The sequence below is a fragment of the Desmodus rotundus genome, chromosome 4 (genome assembly GCF_022682495.2).
Source record: "Desmodus rotundus isolate HL8 chromosome 4, HLdesRot8A.1, whole genome shotgun sequence".
NCBI lineage: Eukaryota > Metazoa > Chordata > Mammalia > Chiroptera > Phyllostomidae > Desmodus > Desmodus rotundus.
The window spans coordinates 104,146,294-104,157,984 of record NC_071390.1 but is presented as its reverse complement, the minus strand read 5'-3'; the positions used below and the strand labels follow the sequence as shown (position 1 = coordinate 104,157,984).

The 11,691-nt window shown below is 41.7% G+C and overlaps 1 protein-coding gene across 11 annotated transcripts in view; it reads right to left on the bottom strand.

Moving 5' to 3' along the window:
- ZMYND11 (zinc finger MYND-type containing 11) overlaps positions 1-6,747 on the bottom strand; it is a 147,978-nt gene extending 141,231 nt beyond the window's left edge. For 3 of the 11 annotated variants that reach the window (XM_024580832.4, XM_045186957.3, XM_045186976.3), the window contains exon 1: positions 6,357-6,587. The gene's annotated coding sequence lies outside the window, so the exon portion shown is untranslated. The other 8 variants (XM_045186949.3, XM_045186963.3, XM_045186951.3 and 5 more) reach the window with 6 other exon arrangements.
- Between the last annotated feature and the right edge of the window lie 4,944 nt (positions 6,748-11,691).

The following is an 11,691-nucleotide window of genomic DNA, read 5'->3' as shown; positions in this document are numbered from 1 at the left end:
GAGTAACTTAAATTATACCAATATTTATTCAAAACAAATCAAGTGTACAAGTTTTCAGGAACAGACACTTTCGAACTAATGTATACCAGCACATAATGGGATCTTCTAAATATATTCCTATAATTACTGAACAGAAAAGAGTCAGTATGATCTCCTAAAAATGTTCACATCAATGTTCATATGAAATTACCTTGTCATTTTCTTCTTTTATTTCACATAAAGTTAGGCAAGCTTTTAACTATTTATTTCAAGAAATACCCAAAAAATAGAATGAAAGGTTAACTAAGTATCTAAATATTACTAGTTCCATATAAATTACTTATAAAATTGAACTAGATATCTAATAACTTTATAAATTCTCTACCCAACACATAATGGACTACACAAATATTTTAAATTTCCAAATACATACTTTTTATTTTACAGACTATTTATTTGCATTTGTAAGTAATTTTGATATTAAATATTGTACAGCATTTTCACTACACAAACTAAATAAATTAAGGATTTTCTAAGTGGAAATTCAGTAATAGCAGCTGCACATGCATGCAGAAAGATCTTCCTTAGGGTAGTACTTATGTTTAAATTAGTTGAAACTTGATTATTCAAAGGCTATATTACTGGACATTTTCATCTCTTTCCCACTATCTCCATTTTTATCATTTTACCTCTTAATATTGGGATTTTGTTATAAGGATCACATTCTCTCACAAAAGTCCTAGTTCATTCATTTTGTGTGTGTGTGTGTGTGTCTGCATGCGCATGCGCTGGGATGGGGCTGTGTTATGAGGAGGTGAGACCTTCCATAATTAAAGCAAGAATTATAATAGAGGTTCCAGCCAAAATGGAGGCTTGGCTTCCTCACACTACCAAAACAAGGATAACTACCAATTTAATAACAAAGAATCACCAGAAATGCCAGAAAATCATTTGCATGGAAGTCCAACAACCAAATAGTCAAAGAAACATTCATCCAGACTATTGCACTCATACAAAGAAATATGGCCCAAGTGAAAGAAAGATCAAAACTCCAGAAAAAGAAATAAGTGACGAGGAGATAGACAATCTATCTGATGCAGAGTTCAAAACACTGGTAGTCAGGATGCTCACAGAAATGATTGAGTATGGCCGCAAAATGAATAAGTAGTGAAGGCTATACAAAGTGAAATAAAGGAAAATATACAGGGAACCAACAGTGAAAGGAGGGAAACTGGGACTCAAATCCACAATTTGGATCAAAAGGAAGAAACATTCAACCAGAACAGAATGAAGAAACAAGAATTCAAAAAAATGAGGAGAGGCTTTAGGAACCTCTGGGACAACTTTAAGCATTCCAACATCTGAATCACAAGGGTGCCAGAAGGAGAAGAGGAAGAACAAGAAACTGAAAACTTATTTGAACAAATAATGAAAGAAAACTTCCCCAATCTGGCAAAAGAAATAGACTTTCAAGAAGTCCCGGAAGCCCAGAGTCCCAAAAAAATTGGACCCAAGAAAGCACACACCAAGATACATCATAATTAAGATACTCCAGATTAAAGGTAAGGAGAGAATCTTAAAAACAGCAAGAGAAAAGGAGACAGTTACCTAACAAAGGAGTTTCCATAAGACTAACAGCTGATTTCTCAAAAGAAACCTTGCAGGTAAGAAGGGGCTGGAAAGAAGTATTCAAAGTCATGAAAAGCAAGTACCTACATCCAGTATTTCTCTATCCAGCAAAGCTATCATTTAGAATGAAAGGGAAGATAAAGTGCTTCCCAGATAAGGTCAAGTTAAAGGAGTTCATCACCACCAAGCTCTTATTATATGAAAAATTAAAGGGACTTATGAAAGATGATGATCAAAACTATGAACAGTAAAATTACAACTCACAACTGTCAACAACTGAACCTAAAAAAGAAAAACTAAAACCAAGTAACCAACTAGAACAGGAACAGAATCACGGAAATGGAGATCACATGGAGAGTTCCAATGGGGAGGGGGGAATGGGGAGGAAAGTTACAGGGACTAAGAAGCGTAACAGGTAGGCACAAAATAGACGGGGAGGTTAAGAATAGTGTAGGAAATGGAGAAGCCAAAGAACTTATATGTACAATCCATGGACATGAACTAAGGGTGCAGGGGGATACTAAAGGGTGTGGGGAGTGGTTCAGGGAGGAGGAGGATAAAGGAGAGGAAAAAAACTGAGAACTGTAATAACATAATAAAATATACTTAAAAATAAAAAATAAGATAAAATAAAAGCAACACTTCTATGTTTTTAAGATGATCGTGTGCAATATTTCTAAAAGTGGGACAGTGTTTATAAAAGAAAATTTGCACAGTGGCTGAAACAATGGTAATCACACAGTATGTGATACATGATATTTATTTCGTGTAATAAACTTGTGAATATCAAAACCAAAGGAGGACACACCACTGATGTGAATACCCTTCAGATTACTAATGAATCTTCACAGAATCACTGCACCAAAGCTGATTTAAACTGTTCCAAAAATTTGACACCACCAGTGCAAGGAAGTAACTGAAAGTAAGCATACAAGAGACACAGGCAGAAATTAAACCTGTATCAGTTATTTTTTACTTGTCAAAATTCCTAGTAAAAATGTTGGTGAGGGATTAGTTCCACAATGATCAAATGAAGAAGTGCCAAGCAGTGTTTATTTAGAAAGTATCTGCTTCAAGCAAAAATAAAACATTACAACCTGAAGCAGTTACAGATAACTGTAACTCACCCCAAGGTGAGAGATGTGGGAAAAGACAAAAATATTAATTTAAAACCAACAGTTAAAATAAAAATGCTCATACTATGTACTTCAATTACCTATATTCTTCATCAAATATTAAGAAATAATAATAGGCAGCTGCTAGAGGCTAGGGAGAGGGGAGATGATTAATTAAGTGTTATGGATATGGAGTTTCAGTTTTACAGTATGAAAGAGCTAGAGACGAATGGTGGGTGCTGGTTGTACACCAGTATTAATGTATTTAATATCACTGAACTATACACTTAAACATGGTTAAGATGTCAAGTGTTGTTATGCATACTTTACCACAATAAAAAAATAAGTTTAAAAAAGTAACAATAGAAAGAGCCTTAAAATTGCTTCAAGTAAACGAGGTCCAAGGAATTATAATAATGCTTCTTTTCCAATCTTCTGCGATAAGAGAAAAAAAAGAGATTCAGAAGTATGCTATGACACTCAAATTAGTAATACACAGCACATATGAGCATGCCATCCTATAATTTTAAAGCTTCACTCCTTTCCACACTAAATTATTATTAATACTATAGTTGATTCGAATGAATTGAATTAGTCTAACAGTAATTTAAGTCAATAAACCTGTACTACAATTATCATTTTTCAGATGAGGAAACTGAAACAAGGCATGACAAGTTTAAGTAATTTGCCCAAGATCACTTTGCCAGTAAATGACAGAGGTGAGTTTCAGATCCATGTCATCTGGCCTTCCACTATGTTACATCTCTAATCTAATGCCAAGAAATCTAATCACCCTGTAAAAAAAATTTTCAGTGTTAAGTTCAAGTTAAGGTTTTCGAACAGTGAAAAGTTTTTAAATATCATAAGTCTGACTGCCCATTTTCTCCTTAATTGCTTTTCTACATACATCCTCTTTGGTTGAATGTTTCCCAAACAGAATTCAACTGAAAGATACTAATGGTAAGTAAGGAAAATCTGATGCCAGAAGTTTTGGGCTCTAGGCAGTATTAGACTGAATTTGATATTTCCATTACAAATGTTAAAATCTTTAATTAGCTTCAGTTATTGTTTTAGTTAAGGTATGCCGAAGGGTATGAATATTTCTACTTTACACGGTGTACCTGAAAAACCCTTAAAGGAGAAGGGGATAGGGTTACAAAAGGGTTAGAATTCAAGTAACTACAGAAACAAGCAAGATGACATCTACTCAGAGCACCAACATAATGCTATCCTAGGAATATTTAGTATGAACAAAGGAGCTAAATTTCAACATTTTAATTGACTTTTCTTTGTAAAGTGGGAAGCACATGAATTGAGTATTTAAACACCTTGTAACAGGTACCTGCAAAAATAAATCACCCAACTACAGAATGTAAAATAGAGATTTGGTTTTCATATGAAAAATATCTGTGGCAAATAATACCATGTAAAATATAGAAATCCTCTATTAACCAACCACAGGTAGAGCTAAGCAGTAGAGATTTTATTGATTGTCAAGATCGCATTCCCTATCTTCTAATCCTTGATTCACTAGCCTAGCCATTTTATGGAAAAAAGAGTTCAGCAAAATAACAACTGTAATGAGCATCTCTTAGCCAAAGACAAGGAAAATTACACACCTGTGCAACATTCTTATTTTATCTCCTGCTTATACAAACTAGAATTCCGAAAAATCAAAGGTAACCTTGCTGATCAGAAAGCACTCAAATTTTTAAGGTACAACCAAGAAAGACTACCTCCCTGATAACTTCCAACCATTAATTAGAACCCATGACCCAAAAACCTGAGAAGGTTATAAATGCATCCCCTGATTATTATACAACTACTACATTCCTCAGTTTAAAAAAAAAAAAAAAGTAAGTGTAACTTCTGCTTTTCAACATACAGATTAAATTACTTTTAAGCAAGCTCATGCCTCCATGGACACAGTTTACTGTAGGATGCAAAACACCTGGATGAGGCAGGCCAGAGGATCCAGTAGGGAAACCTCAGACAGTCAGATGGGCCCTCCAAACCATCAGGTACCCGTCCTTGAAGAGGCTACCTGCACAACTGCTTTAAGCTCACAGACACCCCTTATATGTGCAGACCGAGCACCATATAACACCGGTATCACACGCCCACACCAGATACTATTCAAACACTGTACGTAACACAGGGCACCATGGTACCACGCGCACATTGGGCATCATGCCCACACCATGGACACACCAAGTTATCATGAGCACAGCATACGTAACACCGGGAACCATGGACACACCAGGTATCACGAGTACAGCTCATAATACATCAGACGCCATGCACAATCGGGGGCACTGAAGATCACACACACATCCATAAACAACACCGGATACCACGGACACAGCGAGTATCATGAGCCACGCACACATTGGACACCACGCACACGTTCGGCACCGTGCCCACACGGTACAGCGCCTTCACTGCTGGCCCAGGAGAGGCGTGAGGGGGCCGTCCACGTGGAAGTTGGGTCCCCGAGACATCCCAGGAGCCCCAGCGCACCAGCGGCTCTGCGGCCGCCCCGTAGAGGAGTGGCGGACCCCGCAGGCAATCTCAGAGGCCCGGAGGACCTGCTGAGGAAGCTGAAGCCGCGCCGCCCAGGGTTCCCAGCCCCGGGGGATGCGGAGGGAGCCTCGCCCGGGTCCCTGGGGACCGCCAGCCCAGCCTGGGTTATGGCTCCCAAACATCAAACCGCGACAGCAACACCCCCTCCTGCCCTCCTCACACTCACAGGGCCGCGTTCCGGCGGACTCCGAGTCGCGGCCACGGGCCGTGAGGCCTGGCCGCGCGCGGAGAACATGCCTGCCGTGCAACGCTAACGCGACACCCCGGCTTCCCGGCCCGAGCAGGCCCCGCGCGGTCTCCCTGCTTCAGGCCTCCCTTCCTGGCCCGCCGTAGGCGAGGGGGCGACGAAAGAACCCCCGCAGGCCCCGGACCGCAGCACACAAAAGCTCCACGGGCAACTCGGGGCCCTTCGCGAGAAGGCATGGGGCGGTCACAGCCGCACGGAGCCGCGGGGAGGCTGCAGCCGGGCCCGGGCTGCACAAAGCTCGGCGCCGACGCCACGGACGCCCCAGCCGAGAACGCCCCCGCCTGCGCCCCCTCGCCCGCCGCGGAGCTTTTCCCTACCATTCTGCTCCGGCCCTAGTCGCCGCCGCGGTGCCCGCCCTCCCCCTCCGCGCCCAGCCCCGCCGCCGCGCCGCCTCCTCTCGGGTCTGGGCCGCGGACGCGGGGGGGCCACCGGCCTCCGCCTCCCCGCCCTCCCCCCAACGGGCTCGCTCTTCCCGGCTCTCCGCCGCCTTCTCCGGCTCCGGGGGGGGACGGCCTCCCCATCTACCCATTGCCGCGGGCCCGGCCTCCCGCTCTCCCCAGTGTCTGCCCTGCTCCCCGAGCCAGGCCTCCCTAGTGTCTACCCGCCGCCCTCCTCCCGGGTTCCAAGGGCCGGGCCTCCCGCTCTCCCCGGGGTCTCCCCGCCGCCCCCCAGCCACTCGGCGCTTCACAGGGCGCCATGTTTACAGCTCGCACCTCAGCAGTGGGCGAGCGCCGGCGAGGGAAGGAGCGGCGGTGGTGGGCCCGCAGGGCCGGGGACGCGAAGGCCCCGCAGCCCGGACTTACGGGATCTCCTCGCCGAGCGGCGGGCCCAGGCGGGGCGGGAAGTTGGGGCGCCGCCGCCGGGAAAGTTTCCGTCCTGCGAGGACGCGGCGCTGTTCACATGTCGGTGTGGGCGCGGGAGGCCGCTCGCGGGCCGCCTCCTCCACCTCCGCCCGCCCCCGGACTTTATTGTGCGGCGCCGGCCGCGCCGTGCGCTCGGGCTCCGGAATCCCTCCCGGCGGCCGGCGCCGTGCACGCCCACACCCACCTTCCCTCCGTCCTGTCCGCAGCGCCTCTACCCGAATTTGTTCCAGCATATTCTCACATCGCCGCACATGCACTTCACAGCCACACACGTGGAAGCTACGTACGTGCCGGCGCGCGGTCGCGGAGCAGCGCACAAAGGTCCCGGCCCGCATTGTTCCGCGCGCGGGCCGCAGGGCTTGGCGGCGCCCGCGGCGGCCGTCTCGTGTCGGAAAGACCTGTTTTATCGCGTGCGGCGAACCGAATTGAAGAGTCTTTACGAAGCATTAATTTTTATATTAACAAAATTGGAGAAGGTGTTTTAGTATCTTTTTAATTTTACCGACCAAAATCATTGCAGGGCTATGCTAATTCCTCATTCTAAACATACATAAATTGGACTTTGAAAAGAACAGGACTACCCACTGTCAATTAGACAAAAACACTACAGATTTGTGTAAAGAGAGCTAGGTTATGTTTAAGAGTTTGCAATTATAGATCTTACCAGAGAAGACCCCAATATGTGGTATAAAAAAGTCTGGAAGATAGCATACTGTTAGGATTCCACATATTTTCCCTAATGGCCTTTTTCCACTAGGAGTTTGGATGGAAGACCTGTCAGCTAAAATTTCTTACTCTGATTCTCAGTGGACATATGTACCTGAAAATCATTGGGAAGAGACTGTCCAAGAAACTGTGGGATTCTGATCCAATTCATTAACCTTCTTGCATAGCTGGTCTCTCAGACTAAGAATTTAGAAATGGGTGGTGCTTGAATAGGTGTTCTGTGAGGTACACCAGTCAAAGAAATAATCTTTCAGCCATCTGTAGCCTTGGTTCAGGACATCCCAGAGAGTTTTTGGTTATCTCAAGGGATACCACAAAATAATTTTTTGACTCATTTAAATTTTTCCGATAAACAAAATTCAACAGAGGTGTTAAAGGGTGTCAGATAGAATCAAGCCAGACCTAGTTTGAGTACTGGACCAAAAATTCTAACAATAAACAGCTTTCAGTAAATCACCCCCCTCCCCCTTTCTTTATCATCTGTAAAATAGAGGACTGCATGGCTCCACATATTTCACTGAGGCAACCCAAGTAAGACAACATACAACATATGTATAAAAGGAATCTTACCTTTTAGGAAAGAAGCAACTGTATAACTCCACATTTTTCTCCAATTAAATTTTTGGGGCATAAGTTCAGTTTTTACACTCAGATACTATCTCTCATTCTATCTAATGCAAGTTAGCTTAACCTCAAATTTCCTATTGATTTTTGCCTAGAATTTAAACCTTAACTTTATTTTCCCTTCAGAAAAGTTTAATTTACTTCATTTCCCCTTCAGATGAGTATGTGGGAGCCAAGTGGTCTGGGGCAGGGGGGGGGCAATGGTTTTGGGTTGAGAGTTGGGAGGAAGACAAATAACCAAATAGTTGTGTCCATACAATTTTGGTTATATATTTATCTGCCAGATTGCAAAGAGAGGGGTGGGGGAGGTATCAGGAAACTGAGGAGAAAACAAAGCGAGCGTAGAGGGCCACAAGGAATGGTGTCAACTCAAATATTTTGGAGACTTAGCACCTGCAAAAGAAGGACCCCCCCCACATAAAACTCCTAATTCTTCCATAACCCTAACCAACACTCCTTACACTTAGCTGGTACCTGACTTGATCAGCATATCACTTTTTCCAGATTATGCTTTAAGAAATACATAAACAGAATAGGCATGGATTATTCAACAAATTGATATGGAAATTTTGTCTCAAAAAACAAACCAAATTATATTTTTATCTTATACTACACACTTAAAAAATAATCCAAATGACTTAAATAATATAATTGTAAAAACAGAAAGTCATTTTTCAAAAGATAGAAGAAAGTGTAGGTGAATATTTGTAATAATGAGGTTGGAGAAGAATATCCTAAGCCCTAAAGCAATGACTTTAACACAAAAGAAAAGAGTAACAAATTTAACTGTATAAAGATTTATGAATCCTGTATGTCAAAAACAAGAAAGACATACTTTCAAATATTCCCAGCAGTATTATAAATTTTACACTTTATAAGTAGTTTCTTTTAATACTCTTTCTTCCATTTTCTTCACATAATTAGACTGATTCAGATTACTTGGGACTGGCTTAGAGAGGGCCACTTCACCACCAGGTAGAGTCGGGGTCTCCGGTTAAGTTGCCACTTCACCACCAGGTAGAGTTGGGGTCTCCGGTTAAGTTCTGGACTCAGAGTGCTCCTGCTTTGCTAGCATGTAGCAATAATAAGCTCACCCACTAGCTCCTGAAAGGTGTTAACTTTTATTTCTTTATTTTGCCTTTACTATTATGTTAGGTTTTATGTTTTTGTTGTGCATTAAAGGTTGAATTACATACTCTGTATGTATGCTTTGTTTGATAACAGAGTCTACAGTGTACGGTGCAGAATAACTGTGATAAAGCTTCAGGAATGCCGAGGAACAGCACATTATAGAGAAAGTAGTGAACAGAAAGCGTTGTGTTGTATTATCATAAGTAATGTAAACTAGGGAAGTAAACCAGTCTATTTCAATAACTTGGTGCTTTTCATTTATAGGGACTCAGAAAAGCACAGCATTTTTTTCTTAAAGTTAGTGAGTGCATTTTCAATGTACAAGAATGGTTTTTCAATAACAAATTACCCTTGTAAGGTAAGGAAGACTGTACAAATAAGATTAAAAGGCAAACAAATTGGGAGAATATATATATATATATAATATAAATTAGCAATGAGAAATAATGCAATTCACAAAGTGTTTCTTTTACACTGTGTCACATAATACTTTTCCTGTCTTGAGGCCCAGAGAGTGACAAAAACTCTCGTATTCTAAAGAAAGGACTGAAACTGGCTCTTCTGTGCTTAGCCAGCTCCCATTTCCAGACTGCATACAGGTGTATCCAGAAGGTATCCAACGATGTAATATGAAAAATAAAGACATTTACTGAAGAAGATACAAGATACAAGAAATATTGTGCATAGGACAATGATGCCTCAGTCCCCTTTAAAGGAGGCACCTTGGGCCCCCACACAGTTCTCCCAATTGCCATCAGCTGCCCCATCATATTTTCCTGAATCTCAATGGTATGAAATCTCTCCCTTTTAAAAGGTGATTTTAGTTTTGGGAAAAGCCAGACGTCACAGGTTGCCAAATCTGGGCTGTAGCAGGGCTAAGTCACCTGGGTGATTTGATGTTTCACCAAAAAATTCTGCACAAGACGTGATTGGTGAGCAGGCACATTGTTGTGATGAAGCTGCCAACGACCAGTTGCCCATCGCTGTGGCCTTCTGAATCATCCAAATAGTTTCTGTGGAGGAATGTTCAAGCTTAACACAAAATTTAATGCAGATTCATTGCTCTACTCAGTCATTTTGAATGTGATGGCCACACAGTACACATGTTCACTCAACAGCATGTACCACCCCCACGGACTAGCACAGTGCAGGCATCGTTGTTCGTGCATGCACACTCCAGTCCACTCTGCTTGGTTGCCAGGCTACATCGATGTTGTGCAAACCATTCTTGCTATATTAACTATGGCTGGAGTTTTTCCAGACAGAATATATATATTATATATATTTATATACATATACGCACATATATACAAACATATATGGAATAAATAAGAATTATGGTAATGTCTTTAAATATAAAAAGCTATGTCATATCAAAATAAACTTCAACATCCCCAACCCCCAAAAAAGGACAAAAGCCATGGATAACTCACAAAAGAAGTAATATAAACAATTAATAAATATTGACAAATGTTCAAATTCACCAGTAATAAAATGACAAAAATAATACAACATTGCTTTTCTTCAAATGTCAGAATTCTGCAATGATAATGCTATTGAGGGTTCAGGAAATGGACACTGTCTCCTATACTATTGATAGGAAATTGAATTTGTATGACTGCTCTTGAGATACCAAGAACCTTAAAAATATTCATGTCTTTGACCCCCGATGTCCACATTTAGAAATCTCTCTTAAAGATACTTCCTGAAAGATAAGCAAAAATGTATAAAGTTATTCATGTTCTTCCCTTCTTAAAAACTTTCAATGATTTCCTTCTGCATCTATAATAAAATCAAACCCTGTTCTCTGACTCACAAAGCCCAGCATCACTCAGCCCCTACCTACCTCTTAAATTTAACCTCATTATGCATTTCATTCCCACCTCACTGACTTTCATCCCATCTCAGGAAGATACAGTTTGTCCCCTCTTTCCAGAACAAACTTCCCCTACTCATTCTTCAGGTTTCTATTCAATTGTCATTTTTTTCAAAAAGGACCTTTCTCAGCCCCCAGTGTAAATTGGCCCTCTCTATTTTTCTCCATAACACAAGATTATTTGTAATGATATATTTATTTTAGTGTTTAGAGGCTGTTGAGAGGGTTTGTTCTTCATAACATACCCAGACTCCCCAATAAATGTGGTTAAATGGAGGAGAAATGCCACAGATAAAACTGGCGGTCTCATTGCACTGGACAGACCACTGTCTAGATATTAGCGTTTTGCTCTTACATAATAACATAATACCTGTGGCTCTGTCACTCAAGCATCGTAGTCCTTCTTAATGCATATTAATTAAATTACATACTAATTAGTTGATGTTATACTTAGGCCAATAGCTCAAGGCTGTGGAGTAAAGGATCTTGTAAATGTAGTTCTCCCAAACCCCAAGTGGAGCTACGTAATGTTACTCCTCCTCAGGGGTGCAGGGGTGTGTTCATAAAACAGAAGAGCTATATATGCCTAGGATGAGCTTTCTGAAGCACGTTAATATGCTTTTCTCTTTTGCATATCCATGCATGAGATCCCCAGTTAGCCCAAGGCGCCCATGTACCTTGGAGGGCATTAGGATTGTCACAGCAAGAATGTATGTAGAAGAAAAGTTAATATTTAGTTGCTGACACCCCAAATAGAAACTTTTGACCTGCAGCAACAATAGGACTGCAAGCATGGCTTTATTGCTAGATAACACAATTCTCCAAATTATTCTTTCTAACACGTTTAACATGTTTATAACATATTTTAACATATTTAACAGGCCACTGAACTTCACCACCCATGGTAGGGGCTGGGGA